The sequence below is a fragment of the Dermacentor variabilis genome, chromosome 2 (genome assembly GCF_050947875.1).
Source record: "Dermacentor variabilis isolate Ectoservices chromosome 2, ASM5094787v1, whole genome shotgun sequence".
NCBI lineage: Eukaryota > Metazoa > Arthropoda > Arachnida > Ixodida > Ixodidae > Dermacentor > Dermacentor variabilis.
The window spans coordinates 64,517,032-64,540,632 of record NC_134569.1 but is presented as its reverse complement, the minus strand read 5'-3'; the positions used below and the strand labels follow the sequence as shown (position 1 = coordinate 64,540,632).

General features: G+C 46.8%; 1 protein-coding gene and 1 long non-coding RNA gene across 2 annotated transcripts in view; both read right to left on the bottom strand.

Annotated features, from left to right (window-relative positions):
• Window positions 1-23,601, bottom strand: part of LOC142572017 (cyclic nucleotide-gated channel alpha-3) — a 373,120-nt gene that overhangs the window by 218,775 nt on the left and 130,744 nt on the right. The gene's annotated exons all lie outside the window — the stretch shown is intronic.
• On the bottom strand, window positions 787-6,143 carry LOC142572016 (uncharacterized). Its single transcript, XR_012825992.1, has 3 exons — window positions 5,757-6,143; window positions 4,885-4,998; window positions 787-2,509 (listed from the first exon to the last, which is right to left on the bottom strand). It is a non-coding gene; the product is annotated as an uncharacterized LOC142572016 (long non-coding RNA).

The window sequence follows — 23,601 nt, the reverse complement described above, 5'->3', positions numbered from 1 at the left end:
GCTGAGGACGTTGTTGAAGGGAAGGACTGCTTCTCATCGAGAACGAGGAATATGGGTTTATTTACAGTATCTACATAAGGACGTTGCAGTTCATCAGTCTAGCATGACTGCGAGAGAAAGTGCACTGAGTAGCCGCACAACAGCGGTTTATAAACACTGTTTGGATCGCACCCCTTACAAAAATTTTTAATGTGTTTTTTTAGAAAGTCTTTTGAATGCTCTCTATAGAACTCTATTGTGTTTATTTTGATTGCCTATAGAATTTTCCTATAGAGTTTCAAAAGTTATTTGGCCACCGCATTCTTATAGGAACTCTAAAGACGCATTTCTATAGAACATTTCTATCGAGTTGCTTTAAAGATGCTAAAGACAAATTTCTATAGAATATTTCTATCGAGTTTCTTTAGAGATGCTAAAGACAAATTTCTATAGAATATTTCTATCGAGTTTCTTTAGAGATGCTAAAGACAAATTTCTATAGAATATTTCTATCGAGTTTTTTTAGAGATGCTAAAGGCAAATTTCTATAGAATATTTCTATCGAGTTGCTTTAGAGATGCTATAGGCAAATTTCTATAGAATATTTCTATCGAGTTGCTTTAGAGACGCTAAAGACAAAATTCTATAGAATATTTCTATGCAGTTGCTTTCGAGTACCTACAAGCAAATGCCTATAAAAGCTAGGCCGATATGTGTAAAGAACTTGCAATTTACCAAAGTTTTACTGTAGGCAATAAGGACTACAGTAAATGCAGTGGCAAAATAATTGGTGCTACAACCACAAAGTATTCAGTTTGAAATGTTTATTGCACTTCAGACTAGATACATACTTCATATATGTGACATACACGCTTCAGACTAGAACTTGCAACACACAAACTGTAGCTGCCAACATGCTTCTCAGGTCAAGCTGGTGGTGCAAACACGCGAAACATGAGGTAAAAGAATCAGTGGCAGACTTGATTACAGTTGACACCTGGCAATAACAGGCTTGACTAGGACAAGAAACCATACCATTAAAACTGCAAAAGGAGTGCCTGTTCCAGCAGTGCACATTGAACGGTTGGATACTAAAGCCTGAAAATAGACTGATATGAATGTGCACTGCAATGTTGTGTCAGCCTGACGAAATGACACAGCATTTTAGTTTGTTTAAGTGCAAAAATAACACTGGCAGTCGCTGCGAAAATGTGGCAAATAATGGCTTTCACAGATAAGTACACCATATACCGAAACCACACAGCATATTAGTCTATGTTTATGTGTAAAATTAGCACTGGCAGGCACTGCAAAAATGTGGCAAACAGTGGTTTTCATAGAGCAGTACAGCATATATCGTACAGTTTAAAAGCTTGTATTTCGTTGTAAGGGAAACAATTTTGAGATCAGAGCCAACATTCTAATTAGGGTGAGAAATACAAACCAGACCGACACACGCAATGACTAAAAAGATTTAGCTCAGGAGCTCCTATGCAATGCACATAAACAGTAAAATAGTTTTTCTCGGCAACTATGGAATCAAATTTGATGAGGTTTGATACATTTAAAAATGTTTAAATCATAGTTTTACATTAAAACCATCACTATTTATTAAAATTTGCTGAAAATAGCAAAACTTGAAGGAAAAGGACTTAGTTTGCAAGTGTAAAAAAATAAAGAAGAACTAGCACAAGTTCGTTAATTCTGTAAATTTTCCTACTCAAATACATCCAAAATACAGAAATACTTTCGAGACAACCACAGCACTAATTTGAAGTTTGTGGCATTTGAGAATTCAACTTGTTGCAGGAACAACTATTTGGCAGGTTTAAGAAAAATAACACCACGAAGCTTACTAATCCCCGTCTCTGTGCCAGAAAGAGATATCACAGTTCTGCAGACTCCATCTGCTATGTCTAAAGTCAACAAACTTTATATATGAATTTACAGCTTACATGAAATTGTTGCAATGTTTGAGAGTTTCGCACATCTACTCATAAATTAGTGATTGTATATTAGAGCAGCATATGGTATCTCTAATTTGCCAGATTAAATTATGGCATTATGTCCAACAGAAATGTGATCTAATTTTTTAGTTATGAGTAAGATTTGTTAACCTTACTGCTCTGTTTCTTCAAAATTTGCAGTTTTCATGAATTCGTATCAAAAGCAGACTAGTTGTCTGAGAATGTTTTATCATGGTACTGTGCTACGTGAATTATGCTTTTTGAAATAACATGTTTACTTTGATGCAATGATATTTCTTTATTTTATCTGATTCCTTGCTGAAGAACTGCACAGTATTCACGATATGAATAAATAAATATTAAGTGAATAAGTAAACAAATAAATATTGCGGTTTGTCTTATCATTCCACCACCAGCATGACCTGTATGGAGCTTTGGCTACTGCTCACATGTTGCAAGTTCATTCTTACATGATCACCTGCTATTTCACTTCCCAGGAAAGGAGCGAGGAAAGGCTAGTTTTTGGCCTCATTTGGTCCGTCTAGTAACGGCGACGCTGGAGCCTGGAAAATACAATTGAAATTAATTTTCAAAAGGTGTAATGAACATTCAGCCATAATGTATTAGCAGGCACAAATATGCCACAAATATCTATATAGTTGTAGCATTATGCTAAGTTTCATTTCAGTATTTCAGAAAAAAATTTTAACAGAAAAGTGGCAGAACACCCCACCTCCCCACCACTCTGCCAAACAGCGGCAGTTCTTTTGAGAATCATTTTTGACAATATCTTTACTTTCCCAAGATACTGTGACATCAGCACTGGGCCAATGTGCCTGGCAGTAGAATATCATTGCTGATGACAAAAAGCATCTCCAAACGACAACAGCCTAGTCACACCTTAATCTCATCTTGCAATGACAACACATTCCCCATTTATAAGATAAGCAAGCAGGAACACCCATGAGCTAAGAGTCCTATACAGACGTCACACTGTGCATAGGAAACAAATTTTTTGAAAAGAAGGGAATGACCTGCTGGCTTCTATTGCTGAGCGGTAGACAAAATTAATATTCCATCCACTGCTAGCCATAATTGGTATGTACTATGCTTAATATGCTAATAATAAATTTCTCACATGGAGCTTGAGCAATCATGATGATGCACGTAAGTATCCATTGTATGGGGAACAATAATGTTTTAAGTTGTTTTCGCAAATTATGATGGATAACTGCCAATTAGTGGTATTTGGAACACAGTCGCAGTGTCACTGTCAGATACAATGGACACAGTATATTCGTGCTTTTTGAGTTATTGAAACAATTAGTTTCTAATCTAGTACAGGTATGTACACTGATATGTATCCTAAACGCAATGATAAGACTTCCCAATTGCAACTGAAAAGTTAATTCAGTTTTAATTAAAAAGGGTCCTTCTTGCAACATGGCATGTGAAAAACAGAAAACAAAAATTATACTAATCATGTCTCTTTGAAAATTGATTGCATAACTGCTCTGTAGGTCAAGCAGAAAATTTAACAAGAAATAACGTGCCTAAAACTAGTTGCAACAAACAAATTTGTTCCTACAAAGGTTGCAGACAATTCAGTAAACAGATTGTGACCCAGTCTTTTTATGTGGCATTCCTCAGCGAATTGGTTGGTCAATTGGTTGTTGCAGCTGAACAAAACAGATGAACAGTCTAATCTGGCGTGCAGCCCCAGTCCCATCGGTGCATGGTCAAGTGGGACGAACATACTGATCCGGGGAGTGAATTATGGTGCTGTCTTAGGCACGTGTTGAGGCACCGGCCAATCTGCTGCATGTACATTTGACCAAATATACACATGATCACAAGAATAGACTACACTACCTCTGACAGACACAAGACAAATTTAGTGGTATCTAAGCAAGCCTTTCTTGTCGGGGTGCCTATATGCACAGCAGTGTGCAAGAGAATTGAGAAAGGCAAGGAGGCAAGGGAGGCTTGCTCGGTGAAAGATACCACCAAAATTGGCGTGTGTGTCACAGGCAGCGTACTGTATCCCTTTCACATGTGGTCAAGTGTACATAGGGCAAACTGGCCGGTATCGTATGTGTATAAGAGACCACCATATTTCATTCAAAAGACCAGTATGGTCATCCAACTTGGCCGTACATTTCCACAACGGGGCTTCATTTTGGATTACAATCGTTCATCTGTTTTCATCCACTGTAAAAATTGACAAGTGAAATCGATGAGGCATACCACATATATAGTAAGACATGTGGGTGAGCCGCCATTTTTAATGCAACAAACAAAAAAGGCATCCTGTGTAGGTCACAAGGTATCCATATCAGTCTGTGCCTATGTACTACTGAAGTAAATGCAGCATAGGAAATACTGACCATCATATTAATTTTCAAGAAATTAAAGCTCACCAAATGTGTATTTCGCAGTGGCTGTTACTAAGGGAACAGAGAAGTAACTGTAAAGATATCAATAATAAACAAAGGTGTGCACACTACGTGCTTAGACCTGTGACATATTTAGTCCGCTACACTTCGAATTCCTACATGCACAGAAAACTGCACGAGATTGTAGCACAAACAGAAAAAAAATTATGCAAATAAGGGGTACAGCATAGGAAATAGTTTTCAAAGAATAAAACCACAATAAAAAGTCATAAATACACTACGTACAAAGCAAAAATTATATTTAACTTGCAGGTAAGCAACTTACGCAAAAGAAATACTAAACATCAGGAAAGGTTAGGTATAGTTTTATACAGAACACAATAATGTGGGCATAATGGCTATGCACACAAATAGGTAGCAAGTTCAATAAGGTTGGATAAATATTTAGTCTCTTTAGTAAGCTGCAGTATGGAATGTGTTGACAAAATTCACCATGAATGACACCAAGCCCCCTTTTTGGAACACATACATTTCATACACACCTGACATGACCATCCAGATCACACGCCATGCTGCTGCAGCCATATATCCACAGGGTCTGCATTTCTGGGGGCTCCTCGATCTTGTAGTTTATGTTGTGGGTCACGGCCTCGCCACTACAAAATGAGGTCTATGTTAGCTTATAGCAGTGGCACAATAAAGCTGTGATATCGTGAAAACATGCAATCAGCACCTAAAAGGGTCATGAAAACAATGTCTGCACTAATGTGGAAAGAGAGCAAATGCTTGAAATTATCGAATGTCATGACAATAGGGACCTCTACATCAAATAAAGTTTTGGACGCGCCGCAGCAGCAGATTACAATCTAATCTTAATGTTTTTTGCATTACTTAGTATAGGCAACGTTCCCCTGTCATGTTTAGTTAAGTCAGTTATGTCAACAAATCTTGTCTTGGAAATAAAGCTGTACTAGTAGCAAGCTGTGATTGGCTTACATTTTTTCCCTAGAACTGTTCGTTAGCCAAAAACCTCGTAAGCAGAGATTGTGCACAACGTCGAAGCATTTATAAGTGAGGAAACGTCATTGAAGAAAGAATCGATGAAGAGGTAGACGGGTCGTTACTATGCAACTTTAGCAGACAGGCGGGAGCTCACGCACAGCTGCACAAGGTGAACACGATTTCCGAAACTTTTCTCAGCGGAAGCAAACGCTTATCAGGATTATCAATTCCGCACTGTAGCAATAGAGTTGCGTACACAATTTTTACAACCAGCGCGTAGCAAGTATCAGCACAGGGTTCACTGTTGACGTGGGTGTTCCACTTGCTACGTTCGCAAGGCACTCTATACACACACGGGAAGCACACACAACACGGATGAACGCACGTGTAGTTGGCGAGCACGATTGCTTACCGTTTCAACAGTACGGCGAGGTCGAAAGGCGCTCTCCAAGTTTCCAGTGATGCGTCTGCGATGTTACTTGCAGCAAACAAGCCGCTGGGTAGTGGACGAGCTGAGGCACGCTAATAATACGCATTACTTCTTTGCGCCGTCCACCAAGCTTTCCACGACAACCACCGGAGACTAAGGGAACGCACTCCACGGCATGAAAATCGTTGGTCCACATTTAGCTGGCGCGCCACGCATACGGCGTGCTTACAGCGAGACTCAAGCCATCTTCTGGCACTTTCGTGCTCGCGAACTACGTCTCATTTCATTACAGCAAACCTAATAACACACGATCAAACAAACACATCGATGCAGCTCGCACAACAACCGTTGAAGACGGAGCAATTACAACACGCCGTACCTTCGTATTCTACCTGACGCGTTGAATACGAAAATACCGGCGCTGCCAGCGCCGTCTGTATAATAGTGCGGCTGTTGTGGCCTCCGTGATTCGTACAATAATACCCACTACAGCAGGTTTTGTGCCGTTTTGGGCCGAACTACATACATATGTTGCTAGACAAGAAGAAACATTGACATGCTCATATTGTGTGCTATAGTTTAGGCCAGAAATAAATTACATGCAGTATTCTTGCTTTTGAATCGCTTATGCCACATGTAGTCAGCAAAAAGCATGGCCTTCAAGATCCGGGCAATTTACCCTGCGTAAGCTATTGCTGGGGTGTGATTTTAACGATTTCAACCTCGGTCACTGGCCTTAAAACCCTAACTGACTTTATGCGCAGCCGTTACCTGCACTACATGCGCCCTCACTTCGTTTCTCATTGAAGTAACTTCCTGCTGTCGTTTAAATGTAGCCCAGAAATTGTCCACACAACCTCGGAGGTACACATGTGCAGTGTGTGATGTTTCCGTGCGCTTGTGTCCGTCGCACAGCAACATAATTTATATACGATGATTTTTAATTTTACCCGTGAGGCACAGGTTACGCTTATGTGTTCCCTATCTTGCTTTCGTGGCGATGTGCTTATCATGCGCGGATCGCGCTCATGTGGTCCGTGACTTTTCAAGATTCCTTAAAAAAAAAAATCGTTTCTGCAGCGTGCATTTGTCGCATTTGAGTGGTGTGTGCCAGAAATGTGCGGCGGCGTTCGATGTGTTTCCGCCCCAAGTGCTGCAGTCACTGCATGCCAGCAAATAGATATGACGCGATTGCTAAGGCGCAGTTTTGCTTAGTGTTTCTTGGTATACATCTTTGTGATTTACCTGCATATGCGATATAAACCACAATGCGCGCTTCCGTTATATTTCTTTGGTTTTCCTAATTTCGATTAGTGTGATGTTTGCCTTCGTCAATGAGTGTCTTTTTAACGATGCTCTTACTTCATAGTAAAAAACCTCGGAAATGCCGATTGCAAGAACCAGCGTCTTCCAGTGCCTTCCAGTGTGAAATCAGCGCGTTGTTACTGTTTTTTTTTTTTTTAAGCACTGGATCGCACTGGGTACGCTGGCGCTCGCTGGGACTCACTCGAGACCAGTGAGAACGCTGGATAAGAGCTGGGCAATGCTGGGTCACACTGGAAGAGACGGTCGCATTGGAAACTGCGCTGGTTGTGTTTGTGCCGCGCTGGCTCCAGTACGCAAGGACGAGCGCTGCTGAATATTAAATGCTTTATACAATTTCATCACTTCATACTAGTCTCTTGTCCTAAATAACGCTATATCTTAGGGTCATAGAACTATTTCGTGTCGCAGCATGGAATAAAGGTGCGTGAGCTGCCTTGTTTATTCCTGCACATGTGACAATGAAAATCACTTTCGTTTTTTGCATTTTGCCTTTTGACAAGGCGGATAGCTAAATTCTTGAACGAAACCATGCAAACGCAGAGGACGCCGCTTTTTTAGTAGTTCGCACGTAACATATGATTGGGAGTTATCGCCATTGTCGCAGTGTTGTGGAGTGGACATGAAATCCAGAAGTCGTTCAGACGCGCTCGAACAGACCCCGAGTTCGAAGCCTACCGCTGCTTGATATTATCGCACCGATAACAAGGCTGAGGCGATTCGTGCGCTTCCACTTTCCCTATTGTACTAAAAAGAGTTCTGAGGCTCAAATAAACACATTTTAGCTTTCGCCAGCTACCCGCGCCGAGATCAGTCCCCACCGAAGCTTAGGCATAGCGTATCCGCCGAGTCCGTCTGCACGCTATCGGCGCGTCTAACCTCAAGAATCAAGGAGTCTAATAAGGATAAATTACTTTATATTTCAGATTTCGCATCGGTGCTTTTAAATAAACAATTTTTTCATGTCTACAGTGCCAGCACAAGAAGTGAGGAGCGCCGATGTGACGCGTCATAAACGCAGGTATATGTGCTGTCGCCGAAGGCTCCCAGCACTAGCCTGCGCTTCTCTGACGAATATATATGACTAGACAGACGTGTAGACTGAAAGACATCACTGAACTAAGAAAACATAGCATACCCCTCGCGTGAAGAACAAGAAACGGCTATCGAAATCGGCAGTAACAGCCCATTCATGCAGCGTCCCGGGTCGGTGGTTCATTTAGGACTTTTTTCGAAGTTAAAATACCAATCGCAAGTGAAAGTCGATGTTATGGCACTTCCGAGCACACTATTGAATACGGAAAGCAAAATTTTCTTTGTGGTACAGGCGTGAGTTTTAGTTGCTGGGCGATAACGCATCTACCACGTCTGTGCAAGACTTCTCTCTGTGAAACTAAAAGTGCTTCTCGATTTTGGTATGCTAAATTATCCGCCTATGTTCGTATGCTGGCGTGGCGAAGCGGTAGTGATCCGGGCTGGGGATCTGCAGGTGCGACGATCGAATCCTGGTCAGAGCACTTCAGTTTTTACATGTTCTTTTTTTCGTTTTTCATTGCACTAAAACGCTCTCTGTTGCTTTCTCTATTCAAAAAATACATACGGTGTCTAGGCACCGCGTATTTAACGCGCTAGAGCTGTTTTTCGCACCAGTAACCAGCGCCTCCCAGTACGCCGCGCTTGCCCAGCGCCCCATGCATCCAGCGCGCGGCACTGGACCCATAATCCGGCGATGCACTGGATACTGGGTACTGTTTATAGAGTGAAAATATAGAGCCGTTCTTAGACAGGCCGCACTTTAGCTTCTTTAATGTCCTATAAACGTTCCTTTATAGAACTCAGTACATATGCCATAGGATGGCACATTTTTAGAGCAGGAATGGAGAGCCAGTCTAGAGACAGGCCGCATTAGAAGTTCCGAAAACGTTCTATAAATTTTTCTATAGAATTTGGTGCATAAGATGTCAACACGACCTCTATAGAATTATTATGGTGGATGTAGAGCCATTCTATAGACAGGCCGCATTAGAAGTTCTGAAAAGGTTCTATAAACATTTTTTCTGTAGAATTTGGCACATAAGATGTTAATACGACCTGTATAGAACGTTTCTGAAAACGTTCTATAAAAATTTTTCTATAGAATTTGGTACATAAAATGTCAATACGACCTCTATAGAACATTTATGGAGGGTGAATGGAGAGTCGGTCTATAGACAAGCCGCATTAGAAGTGTTAAAAACTTTCTATAGACATTATTTTATAGAATATTGTACATATGATGACAATAAACCCTCTATAGACTGCTTATAGAGCGTGAATGGAGAGTCAGTCTATAGAAAAGCCGCATTAGAAGTGTAAAAAACTTTCTATAGACATTATTTTATAGAATTTAGTACATATGATATCAATACACTCTCTATAGAACATTTATAGAGAACGAATGGAGAGCCATTCTATAGACAGGTCGCGTTAGAAGTTTTAAAGACATTCTATAAAAATTACTTTATAGAATTCAGTACATAGGACGTCAATACACCCTCTATTGCACATCTATTGTGTGTGAAATGACTTGTTTCTATAGAAAGGTTTCTATAGACTTCTTATAGAGATTCTATGCAGACGACTCTATAGATCGCGAGTTCCTATAGAGTCCCTTTTGACTCCATAGGAACTCATTAGGAGTTCTAAAGGAACTCTAAATCCATTTTCATAAGGGACCGCTGGTACGATCTGTTGGGAACTCGGCGCTGACGCCCGTGGTTGTACCTGGGTCGCAAGCCCCAAGGGTAGCGTTGGCCTGGCGGCCTGGGGTACAACTGGAAGCATCCGAAGGTCCCGGCAAAGCATGAGTCGACTGGTAACAACAAAACAACTTGTTTATTTTAACATCGCAAAGAGTTGGCGGTCAGGTTGACCGAAGTAGAGAGACGGGAGAGCACTTTACTCAACAGAAGAAATCGGAGCCCTCCTTTTGGCGTCCGGGGGCAGCTGTTTTTATACTCTCGCAGTTGAGGGCAAGAAGGAACCCCTCAAAAGACGAGCACGTGAATGTACAATGGGCTAATGGTGACGCACACTGTCGTAGCGCTGCCGTAGGGCACAATGACTGTAATGAGAGGATGATCCCTGCTTTCGCATCGCCTGGTTCGGGCACAATGACTGGAAGGAGAGGGTGCCCCTGCTGTCGCATCGCCTGGTTCAGGCACAATGACTGGAAGGAGAGGGTGATCCTTCGCGGTCGCATCGCCGCAGTCGCGCCTGGAAACACCTGGCGATGAGCGTTGCGGCGACGACGATCGGGCCAAAATGTCTGCCGCCCCGCCGCAGTCGCGCCGGCAAAACCACGTGTCGCAGGCGAAACGCAACAGACCGCCCCGCCGGGGGAAGGAGATCCCGATGGACAGGGGACTGCATCCGCTGTCCGGAGGGATGTCGCTCGATGATGCTCATAACCGAAGTCGGGCGTCCCTCGACGTTTCTTGAGCGCAGCGCACAGAGAAGGCCTCGTTCTCTCGTTCAGGTTCGCACGGGACACTGCAAAGTGACTTCGGGAGAGTTCACATTTTTGTTCTCGTTCCCGGCAAGCGTTAGAACTACGCTGAAACTCAACCGCTCAGTCAGCAAGCACGGCACAACCCTCACTAAGCCCTGCCAGGCTCTTTCCCCTTTTTATACCACTGCCTAGTTCCTTACAGTAGTCTAGCATCACTCAGAACGCGTCCACAAATTGAAAAATTGCACTAGAAAGCATATCATCACTTTGAAACACTAAACAAAAGCAATATGTTAAAAAAAATCCTGCCTCAGGAAGAAAAACATCAGTAACAAACAATTTTGAGGCTGATTCCTACGTTAGGGGCTTCGACTTAAGCCATCGGCGTTACCGTTGAGACTCCCCTTTTTGTAACGCACCTCAAAGGAATATTGTTGTAAAGCGAGGCTCCAGCGCAGGAGGCGGCCATTTTTGGGAGAGATGGTCTGCAGCCATTGGAGAGGGCAGTGATCCGTCTCAATGATAAACCTCGAGCCGGCTAGATAGCATGACAATTTCTGAACGGCCCACACGAGACACGCACACTCTTTCTCGGTGGCGCTATACGCCTGCTCACGACTGGACAGCTTACGACTAGCATACAGGACGGGGTGTTCTACTTCTCCATTTTCCCGTTGGCACAGTACAACGCCCATGCCTCGCTCACTAGCATCGCACTGAACAACGAACCCTTTTGTATAGTCTGGCGATCGTAGCACAGGCTGGTTTGTTAGGGCACTCTTTAGGGCGCTAAAAGCTCTTTCCTTTGTCTCGTCCCAGACGACTGTTTGAGGCTCTGTTTTTCTTAGAGCATCCGTCAGGGGAGCCGCGATATCAGAGTACCTAGGGATGTACCTCTGATAGTAGCCGGCGACACCCAAGAACGACCGAATATCGGTCTTGGTGCGCGGTTGCGGAAAGTCTCGCACAGCGGCCACTTTTATTTCAGAGGGGCGGCGACGACCCTGACCAATCACGTGACCGAGGTAGACAACCTCGGCCTGTGCTAACTGGCACTTAGGAGCCTTGACTGTCAAGCCCGCTTCGCGCAGGCGGGTTAGCACTGCCCGCAAGTGTGTCATATGCTCAGACCAGGATGCGGAGAATATCGCTACGTCGTCTAGATACGGTAAAGCGAATTCTTGCTGTCCCCGCAACACTTTATCCATGAGGCTTGAAAAACAGTATGGCGCGTTCTTCAAACCAAAACTCAACACTTTAGGACGGAATGTTCCCATTGGTGAAATGAACGCCGCATACCTACTAGCCTCTTTTGTAAGTGGAACCTGCCAATAACCCCTGACAAGATCTAGGGTGGAAATAAACTGAGCGCTACTAACTTTCTCAAGGCGCTCCTCGATGTTAGGGATCGGATAAATTTGATCCTTAGTGATGGAATTAAGCCTGCGGTAGTCGACGCAAGGACGAGGTTCCTTGCCCGGTACCTCAACTAAAATCAAAGGGGAGGTATAATCACTCTCACCTGCCTCAATAACACCGAGCTGTAGCATTTTCTTTACCTCAGCCTCCATAATATCGCTCTGGCGGGGTGACACCCGATACGCCTTGGATCGTACTGGCTCTGGGGAGGTAAGTTCTATATCATGAGTAAGTACAGAAGTCCTACCAGGCCTCTCAGAGAACAGACCTTGAAACTCTTGTAATAGCTGGTGTAGTTCGGTTTTCTGCTCGGGCGACAGCGGTGCTTTACTGATAAGGTCACTAATGACTTGACCGGTGTCTTCCCTGTTCGTCACTGAGCCTAGTCCCGGAAGCTCGACCGGAAGCTCTTCAGGAACGTTTACCATCATGCACACCACTGCTTCCCTTTGTCTATAAGGTTTGAGCAGATTACAGTGGTAAACTTGCTGTGCTTTCCGCTTTCCTGGCAGACTTACCACGTAGTTAACGTCCGACAGTTTCTGAACAATTCGTGCTGGGCCCTCCCACTGCACGTCTAGTTTGTTGTTTAGCGATGTGCGCAATATCATGACCTCATCGCCAACCTCAAAACGACGGGCCCTGGCTGTCCGATCATAATAAACCTTGGCCCTCTGCTGGGCCTTTGCCATTGCTTCACCTGACAACTCCTGTGCCCTTCTTAAGCGTTCGAGGAGCTTAAGCACGTACTCCACCACGACTGGGTCGTCGCCCCTACCTTCCCACGATTCTCGAAGCATGCGAAGCGGAGATCGAAGCGAGCGACCGTACACCAGTTCAGCTGGCGAAAACCCCGTAGCTGCATGCGGCGCGGTCCTTAAAGCAAACATCACCCCAGGCAGACACAGCTCCCAGTCAGTTCGATGTTCAAAACACAATGCTCTCAACACGCGCTTCATGACGGAGTGGAGCTTCTCAACGGAATTCGACTGTGGGTGGTACACTGAGCTGTGTAACAGCTTTACCCCACACCTTTCGAGAAAAGTTGTCGTCAAAGCGCTAGTAAACACTGTGCCCTGATCTGATTGGATTTCCGCAGGAAAACCAACTCGCGCAAATATGGACAGTAGTGCATTAACTATCTCAACTGAGCTGAGTTCTTTAAGCGGCACTGCTTCAGGGAACTTTGTCGCTGGGCAGATCACAGTCAAAATGTGTCTGTACCCCGTGGCTGTTACCGGCAGAGGTCCCACTGTATCAATAACGAGCCGTCTAAAAGGCTCCGTAATGATAGGTACCAATTTCAACGGCGCCCTTGATTTGTCCCCTGGTTTGCCCACCCGCTGACAAGTGTCACATGTCCTCACGAAATGGTCTGCGTCCCGAAAACACCCTGGCCAATAGTACTCTTGCAAGAGACGGTCCTTAGTTTTCTTAACTCCTAGGTGTCCGGACCACGAACCCCCGTGTGACAAGCGCAACAGATCCTGACGATAGCATTGAGGAACGATCAGCTGATCGAACTCCACTCCTCTTCGGTCTAGATACTTCCGGTACAGGACTCCACCTCTTTCCACAAAACGCGCAGTTTTCCTGGCGATACCTTCTTTGACATTGCAGCGCACGTTTTCCAGGCTGCCATCCTTTTTTTGCTCGGCTATCAAAGCCGTCCGGCTGACTTTTAGCAACCTATCAAGTCCGTCTGACGTAGGCGCGATGAGCAAATCAGTAGATAGCTCTTCTAACTTTCCCGCGTCGGGCGTTTCCTCTCCAGTATCTGGCGCCTTTAACGTTACAGACTCAAGTTTATTCAGTTCGTCAGCTTGCTGCACCTCTGACCCTTTTTCATTGTTTGATAACGTCGGCCCCGCAACTACCGCCTTTGCAGCGAGCTCCCGAACCTTCGATCTGGTTAAGGCCTGAACACTAGCTTCACCAAACAAAAGCCCCTTCTCGCGCAGGAGGTGATCGGACCTGTTTGAAAATAGGTACGGGTACTGGGGGGGCAGCATAGATGACACTGCCGCCTCCGTCTCAAGCGCTCCGAAAGGTCCTTCAATAAGCACTTTTGCTACCGGCAGACACACGCTATGAGCTTCCACGGCTTGCTTGATCCATGCGCACTCGCCCGTGAACATATGGGGTTCTACGTAAGACGGGTGAACTACATCCATCGTAGCTGCGGAATCGCGAAGCACTCGGCACTCTTTCCCGTTCACGAGGAGGTCTCGCATGTAAGGCTCGAGAAGCTTCATGTTCTCGTCAGTGCTGCCTATTGAAAAAAACACAACTTTTGGTGTTGTTTCCGGACACTGCCCCGAAAAGTGACCCGGCTTCTGGCACGTATAACAAACGCGCGCTTGCCTCATCTCGAACCGCTTTCTGCGTTCGGCTTCGGCTGCTGCCGTCTCCTTAGGTTCGGTCGCACTGCTTCCACTCGCATCCGCACTACGCGTGTTCCCCTTTGCTCTCATGGGTGTGAACTTCGGCCTCTCAAACTTCGAGCCAAATTCACCCTTTTGACCGTCCTTAGCTCCGCGAGCCCGACGCGTCACAAACTCCTCGGCTAGCTCAGCGGCTTTAGCCACCGTACAAACGTCTGGCCTATCCAAGACCCAGTATCGCACGTTCTCCGGTAACCGACTATAAAACTGTTCTAGCCCGAAACACTGCAGAACTTTATCGTGGTCACCAAACGCTTGCTCTTCTTTGAGCCACTCCTGCATGTTCGACATAAGCCTATACGCAAACTCTGTATATGACTCACTTCTGCCTTTCTCATTTTCCCGAAACTTCCGACGGAACGCCTCCGCAGACAGCCGGTACTTTTTTAGCAGACTCGATTTTACTTTGTCGAAATCCTCTGCCTCCTCTCTATCCAAGCGAGCGACTACGTCGGCCGCCTCGCCGGGTAACAAAGTGAGCAAGCGCTGTGGCCACGTTTCCCGAGAGAACCCCTGCTTCTCGCACGTTCGCTCAAAGTTAACCAGGAACAAACCAATGTCCTCTCCAAGCTTAAACGGCCGCATCAGGTCAGTCATTTTGAACAATACTCGTTCTCCTGCACCGTGTGCCTGACTTCCATTACGAGCGCGTTCCATCTCTACCTCGAGACGCTTCATTTGCAAAGCGTGTTCGCGCTCTTCTTTTTTCTCTTGTTGCTCTCGCTCTTTCTGTTCTTTACGTTCACGCTCTTCTTTTTCTTTCTGTTCTTTAAGTTCGCGCTCCTGTCTCTCTTTTTGCTCTTTAAGTTCGCGCTCCTGTTTCTCTTTTTGCTCTTTAAGTTCGCGCTCCTGTCTTTTTGACCTCTCCTCAATAGTCTCAAGGCATTCCGACAGCTCGTCATCCTCAGCCTCTAACTCAAGAATAGCCTTTAGCAGTTCAGGTTTTCTTAGTTTGTCTGAGACATCCAGACCCAACTCTCTTGCAAGCTCCAACAATTTCGGTTTGCGCAACGACTTCAAATCCATGGCTGCTCTGAATGCTGCTTTCTCTACTGCTTACTATTGTCTTGCCGCAAACTAACCCGGCAGCAACGACAACCACAATTACCAGCTCTGTTTCTGACACTAACAAAAGCCTGGCAAAGCTCAGAAGAAGAAAGTCCCGCACTCACCAAACCTCGCAGCCAAGAGTTCCGCGCAGTCGTTCCGCTGCAGGCAACCAGTCATCACACAGGGCTCGTTGCACTGCTCCCGGATCGTCGATGAGCTGCTCAGCATACAGTCAACTGCATCTCTTCGCTGCTGGCCTCCGTTGTCGCGATCTCACCGCTGGCAGACAGTTGTTTGGAGTCGGAGGCGATCCCACCGCTGCCAACCAGATGTTTGGATCGCACCGCTGGTACGATCTGTTGGGAACTCGGCGCTGACGCCCGTGGTTGTACCTGGGTCGCAAGCCCCAAGGGTAGCGTTGGCCTGGCGGCCTGGGGTACAACTGGAAGCATCCGAAGGTCCCGGCAAAGCATGAGTCGACTGGTAACAACAAAACAACTTGTTTATTTTAACATCGCAAAGAGTTGGCGGTCAGGTTGACCGAAGTAGAGAGACGGGAGAGCACTTTACTCAACAGAAGAAATCGGAGCCCTCCTTTTGGCGTCCGGGGGCAGCTGTTTTTATACTCTCGCAGTTGAGGGCAAGAAGGAACCCCTCAAAAGACGAGCACGTGAATGTACAATGGGCTAATGGTGACGCACACTGTCGTAGCGCTGCCGTAGGGCACAATGACTGTAATGAGAGGATGATCCCTGCTTTCGCATCGCCTGGTTCGGGCACAATGACTGGAAGGAGAGGGTGCCCCTGCTGTCGCATCGCCTGGTTCAGGCACAATGACTGGAAGGAGAGGGTGATCCTTCGCGGTCGCATCGCCGCAGTCGCGCCTGGAAACACCTGGCGATGAGCGTTGCGGCGACGACGATCGGGCCAAAATGTCTGCCGCCCCGCCGCAGTCGCGCCGGCAAAACCACGTGTCGCAGGCGAAACGCAACAACACTGAGTCCTCCCTCCATCCCTAGGTGAGGAAAACGTTCGACCAAGCATCGTAGACGAGCCGCATCTCTGCGGGAGGGCTTACACACACACGCTTCCGCACAGGTTTACGGTCCCCACCGAGGTCAGACGGTCTTCGCAGAACTCGGGGCTTACGTCAGGAAAGGCGCATCTTATTCCCCGAGCTGACCCCCGCAGCGTGGTCGCCGGTTCTCCATTATCTTGCGTCTTGAAGGCGCGTGGGACGTTGCCGCCAAATACGTTCCCTCGCGAACTCGCCCGCTCGCGGCAGACCAGATCGGCGGTGGCGTGTTGAGTCACAAAGCCTGGTTCGTCCAACTAATCTCGGCAATCCCGCGACGCAGAGTGGCGGACGCGGCACATTGTTCGGCGCGCACAGTAGACTAAGTGACGCCGTTTGGCTAGAGGGTGACGGTGGCTTTCCAGGAAAAGTCGACGCCGCTCTCGCACCTTGCTGGCAAAACTTGCACCTCAGCCGGCCGTTCCTAACAACACATTGTGCTAGACCTGATTGGAGTTCTGGGTCGATACTAAAAAAAATATGCGATTGCCTAAAGCCTAAGACCATCTTCTATCGCTTTCTGCGAGTACATAGCGCTTCGCCAAAGCTGAGGCCTCACTTTTAGTGAAAAACACATTTATAAATTTTACGTGATCATGGCCTTTGTGGGCTGCGTTATCCTCGTGCGAACAATAATAATATGAATAATATGAATGTCAATGAATAAATAAGGTGCCATTTCGCCTTTTTCTAACTGTGGAAAACGCTCATGTGCTGAGATTAATGTGCAAGTTAGAGAATCCCACGCCGCCAAATTATTCTGGTGCCGTTCACCACGGCGTCCCTGATATAGCCAAATAGTGCGTGCTCACTATGTTCAACTCCAATTGTTCATGCGAAGTGCGCCCCAAGGCTGGCCCTAAATACTGGAGAATGACCTTCGAATCGCAGAAACCCAGGTGGTCGTTATTTATCCGGTGCCTTCCACTGCAGATTACCTCGTCGCCTGATGTGGATTCAGCATGTAAATTTTTAACAGCACAAATAACGAGCATGCATGTTCTCTGCTGAATAAGCGGTAGAGTCCACCGCTATAAAGCGGCATGCGCAAAAGGCCAAGTGCTGCTTTGTAACGGTAAACCTAACGACTCAATCAATTAACTTCACTATTATTCCGGACAACCTCGTGGCGACGATGGAGACAGTTTTGTTACCCTCAACGCAAAATGTTCCAGCATTAGAGCAAGGGTTGTTCATAGCTAATGAGTTCGATTAGTCGAAAACTGAGTCAAAATTACTTTTTGTTACTATTTACATGGCGAGGTAGTGGTTCTTCAGCAACATTTAATTATATATATATATATATATATATATACACAGGTCTCAGGCCACCTCACAATTGTTCTCCAATACATTCCGTTTGTGATATCCACTAACGCATCCCTAACTGATGGATATATTCGGTGCTGTACGTGATTCTTTTCTGTGTTTGTGTGAGATGGATCGGGAGCGGCTGCGTTGGTCTATGTGCACGCTCTATCTCTCGCTACATTTCCTTGTTTTTCTACCTCCCCCTACCCTGTTCCGCAGTGCAATGGTAGCAAACCATTTTTTCTGTTCTAGACAAATTTTCCGTCTTTCGATCCTTGCTTTCGTATCACCCTCTCTCTCTCTCTCCGCTTGTGATAGCACTAATTGCATAAAAGATAATGGAAGGATCGTCATATCGAGCGCAATGGTTTATCGGAAGTGCCCCATGCGTGAGTAATCGCGGCTTGCGTTAAGTATCACGTGCGGTTGTGCCCGTATAGGCCTCTCGTACAGCGGGGTTAGGAAAGGGCGTGCTGCGTGCACGCATAGCGCTTGGTTAGGGTGATGAAGAAGCGTGGGGAGTTGATTGGCGTAGGCTGCGCGGGAGGGCTACTTGGTATCGTCTGGAGCGCCATTATAAAATTTCATGGCCGGCTCTACCCTAAAATTTCTTGTGATTCGAACAGCGCATATAAATGCCTCGAAACCGCGCGCGCTGGTCCCGTCTGTTTCCCATGCCCCTCGAGTGGTTCAGCGCGCCAAAGGTTCCATAAATGGGGCAGAAAGCAACAGCTATTTTCTCTTAAAGGCTAACTGTCGATTCCTTTCGCTTATATCACTAAGACGTATGTGTAAGTTCTTGCGCGTGCTATAGTGTTCTATGTGCTCTCTTCATTAAAAGTAATCTTGAACAAATACCTTCATGATCTCTCTCAGTAAAAGGAAGTAGCGTGTAAAATGCTGCCTTTCGATTTGGACTTCTGCTTACAGCCTACTTAATCTTCCTGACATCATGCTCGAGCTCCAATTTGCACTTTCTCCCTATTCGCATTTTTGATGCGAAAGCGTCAAATGGCCCGATGAGCGAAAAGGCCGGCGTCTGTAGTCTGTTGCAGTGAAATGACAAAGTCCCATTGGCTTCGACGCCACGTCACGAGCCCGCCTCCACGGAGCAGAGCGGGCGAAAGGGCCACCCACTGGGCTGTTAGCGTGCCAGGTGTTCCGTCGGGGGCGGGGGCATCGCCGCTACGCCACGTCACCCTCGCTTACGCTCTCGGAAGACGACGCGCGGTTTATGTCTCTCTCTCTCTCTCTCTCTCTCATCCCCACTGAGCTTAGCTGCTGCGCGCATGCTGCCCCAGGGGGCCCCGCTGCTGCCTCCCCGGTCCCTCGTCGCGAAGGAGGTCGGTGGCATGCGGCGTTCGCACCGCAGGGTGCTTATGCTTGCTGGCTCGGGCACAACGTACCGCTGTGGTACATTAATAGCAGCGGAGAACTCGAAGAACCGCTCAGCGGCGTTCAATTGGACGTTAATGCATGCTTTCGCATTAGCACCTCATCAGAAGTGCTCTGGTGTCCTCGTATTTTTTTTATCATGGTATACGTTTCTTTTATTTCATTTTATTTGCTCATCACACTTTGCAGCAACTCTTCTAAATTAAGCAATGAGGACAGCAAAGATGCACAGACTAGATTGGTTACTTTGTTGATTGGTTGATGCCTGGTGTTATGGCTCGACCGACTAGCTCTGAGAACTTTCTTTCTTTTTCGTATGTGAAGGACGTAAGCATTTTTTTGATGCAGTCCTGGTTGGTGTCGGCACACAAAGCCGCGCACTTCGTCAGCGTCGGCCAAATAGCTTCTCGCATCTCTCTCAGCTTTTTCTTTTATTTTCTTGACCATGCGATTATACCACAATGCCGATGCAGTGTTTTCCTTTCGACTTTCCCGTTCTTTCTGTCTTCCCCAGTAAGCTGTATTTCCCGACTACTACCGCCGACACCAGCACCGTCCGCAGAAAGGATAGGTCTCTGTAGTAAAAACAAAGAAAACCATAAAAGACGCGCTCCCGAGGTACACAGGGGAACGCGCCCGTTTTTCGAAGAGTGCGCGCAAACGCTGCCAACACCGCCACCGATGCAACAAATGAGAGCCGCTCGGCAAACAGATTTTGTGCCAGGCACTCTCCGTATAAGAAAACAGGAGCACCGCAAATGCGACGAAACAAACTTAAGCGTCGACGGGCAGGGAAGAACCAACAAGTAAAAGCGATCACAAAATGAAAAGAACCGGCGAAATGTTCAATATCGAGAAGCTCTTTCCATTCTCTTTCGCCTCGTTCGTTTCGGGAATCGAGGCCAGGAAGAGAGGAGTCGCCGGCGTGCACGCGTAGACTTTGAGCAGCCAACACGATGCGGAGCATGCGAGCCTCCGGCGCCCTTCGTAGCTGTCGCGTTATTTTCGCGCCGTCGCATATTTGACTACGGGGCCCGCTGCAATGCGAACTGTGTATACGGCGGGGCTACAACGTTCGCGAGGGAAAACAGTGCAGAGAGGAAGAGGCAAGCGCGGTCGTAGGCGGCGAGGACGACGATACGCGCTGCCGAGAGTTATACGAGACAGAGACGACGAAGGGGCGATCCAATTGATCTCTTTCTTCTTCGTAGCCTGTAGCCGACACCGCGGTCGCGATACCAGGGTATTGGGCGAATTCGGCCGTCGACGTGTCGCTGAGCAACGAGAAAGAAAGAAAAAGAAAAGAAGAATTCGATTACTATATAGCGCGCCTATACCCAAACGGGCAGTGTTGACCGTGGGTCTCTTCATCTTCCAACTTTGAATTCGCGTTTATTATTTTTTTTCTCTCGAAGTTGCATCTTTCTTTCGTTGTGTGCCGGTGAGATGTACGCGAACAGTGGAGAAAAATGTACTTGCGAGACTGCTGGCGGTTGGTAGGAATACTGGAGGTGAGGGGGGGAGGGAGGGGGGGAGTAAGAGTGAGAGAGTTGGTTTGATTAGTTGCTGGATGGACACGACGAAATGGTTCCCGAGATTGTGTACCTCCCGCGTGGGAGGCGCATTGCAATACTTGGCGAGCGTTTTCCATGGGGAATACACAGTTTTCTTTGCACTTGGCGCCCCGATTCGATTGCGATCTAACGCCGTGCTGTTCTCTCGGCAGCGTTTTTACGATGACTTACGCGTAAACAATAAAGGTGAACCTTTCTGAGTCGGCGCTGGATTTCTAAACAAAAAGCAACACACTGTTTTTGTGAGTGCAAGTTTGCTGCACATTTATTAAATCATGAGGTCGGATTCAACATCTATGTATATTGAAGCCACGCATAAAGGCTACGCCATCCTTTTAGTTGTTGTCTAAAGAGCTGTAGGTACGTTTGATTTGTGGAAGTATATTGTTTTCTTGTCTCTTGACATGCACCGAGTTGTATACCTTAGGCGCCAACAAAGCTACAAAATTATGCTGGTAGCCCACGAAAAGGAAAGCAAAAAATTTAGTGCCCTTCCACTCTTAGAAGAAGGATCACGAGCGAAGCTGTGCCTATGGGACCCTTAATGGCGAGCTGCACCTCCGCCGCGGGTCGGCACGGCATTGCACATCTTCGTGATCGGCGCACGTATGGGGAGTGCTTAACGCCTGCGTCACCGCCGCCGTCGGTCTGCCCAGCGTAGCACTATCTTCGGGATTTTTTTTTCTACACGCAGACACGATAGCGGGGAAAGTAGCCCTTAACAGCTTCGCTGTAGTAAATCGGCGCACTAACATTCTTCAGGCGTCCACAAAATTCACCGCAACCCAGATTTCCATTACAAAACATCGCACTTTTCACATAATAGTCTGTTCACTACATGTCACGGGGCATGAGCGCCGTGCGGCAGCTTTTGTGACAAGGTTGTTTTCTTTCCTAAGAGCCCAGCGTAAAGCGATAACTTTCCTTTGATCAGGGCAGGGTTCGTAAGAATGTCAGAGTCGCATAAATTCGCTTATCACTTAACACAATTTTTCTCGCGTGATTTGGCAAGTACTCCATCAGAATTTCCTTCATTTGATCTCGGTACTTTTGCTACCTTTAACTTGTTTGTTTTCTTTTATCCTACAGATGAGACGCGTTATTGGCTAACTCCTGCACGCGAACAAACCGTCTTGCGCTAATGGGCAATCTACCATCCCCACTTGTTCTCTTTATGGCAAGCGATTGAGGAAACTTTCGGTCTCCTTGGAGGCAATGGCTTTCCTTATGCTGAGACGTGTGAAAGAAAGTGATTAGGAGACTAACGTCACAGTGCCGGAAAACAGTGACAGGAGAATTCGTTTAGTCAGTTGATATATTTTGGCAACATCAACTAAATGATTAAGTGATACGGTTCAACATTCCTAAACTGCCCATTGGGTTCAGAGCACGGGGACCAGGATTAATTTCGGCAACCTGGGGGTTCTATAGCGGCCGCCGAAAGCACGGCACAAGAGCGTTTTATTGCTTTCCAAGCCCATAGAAATTCAGCCGCCACCGCCGTGCCCCACCAACTCGTGCACAACAGCCGAGCGTCATAACTGTTGAGACACCGCACTGCGGCTCACAATACGAATTCCGACACGATCACAGCGCTGTGACACACAATTTGTGCCCAAGAGACAACGGAACAAACAAGCAAACAAACAAAAGGCGAAGAATTATTGGTACTCTCAGTTAACAAAAATCAGAAAGCGCGAAAGTTTTCAGTAAAGTCGGTCATCAAGCAGAGAGAAAGAGAAATCATATCGTTACTCTCAAAGTAACCTAGGTCTCAGTCCGGAACTCCTGCTAGGCACATGCCTCCTGGCCCAGCACATTCTGGACGTCATGCGTCAGAAAGGGCCACCACAGTTTTTTTCTTTTTTTTCAAACTTTCGCTGGGGAGTGATCCACTGCTCCCAGCCGACTGGTTGGTTGGTAGTTTCGACGGCAATGCTTTAGACCAACACATTTCCAAACCTACACAGATACAGTAAAATGTTCGCACATACATATCGCGGCATCTGCCCCTGGTGCGGCGACACACGCCCTACACTCTTTCACATCTCGTGGGGGTGCGAGGGCGAACCTCTACACTTAAAGACTCCTAGCACGTCATTTGAGCGGTGGGAGGTACAGCTGACCGGCGATACCCTGGCGGGACAAGAAGCTCTCGTCCAGCAAGGCTCTCGTCCAGCCATGGCCAGTGGAGTCCTGGAATCAGGACACCACCCACTCGACCTCAAGAGCAACCACCTCGATGGTCCGAATAAATGTTTTTTTTTTCTCTCTCTCTCTCTCTTTTCTTAACGTGGATATGGCCAGACACTCCCACGAGGTTATCAGAGAGTTTTCACTGAAAACAGGTTCGCTTGGGTACTGTGCATGTTGTCGAATAACATGAAATGTTAGCAGACAAATCGCAATAATTCGGGCGGCGCTCTCGCCTTCGGGGCGCACAATCTCTCGCTCCCACCAGCGAAACATAAAACCGCGCATGCAGCGTCGTAGTCGCTGGGCCACCGTGGGAGTGGCCTCAGAGATGAGAGTACTAAACCAGGCTGATTAACAGCGCCAAGGAGAAAAGTGCTGACATCCGCGCTTCTTGATTCGAGCGAAACATGTGCCACGCTGCCCCCCAAAAATAGAAATCCCGCAAATCCGAAGCGAACGTGCCTTCAAACACGAGTGCGTGTGCACACGCCGCAAATTCCAGCGACGAACGCACCCGCTAACTTGCTCTGCATCGTCAGCTAGAAGATTC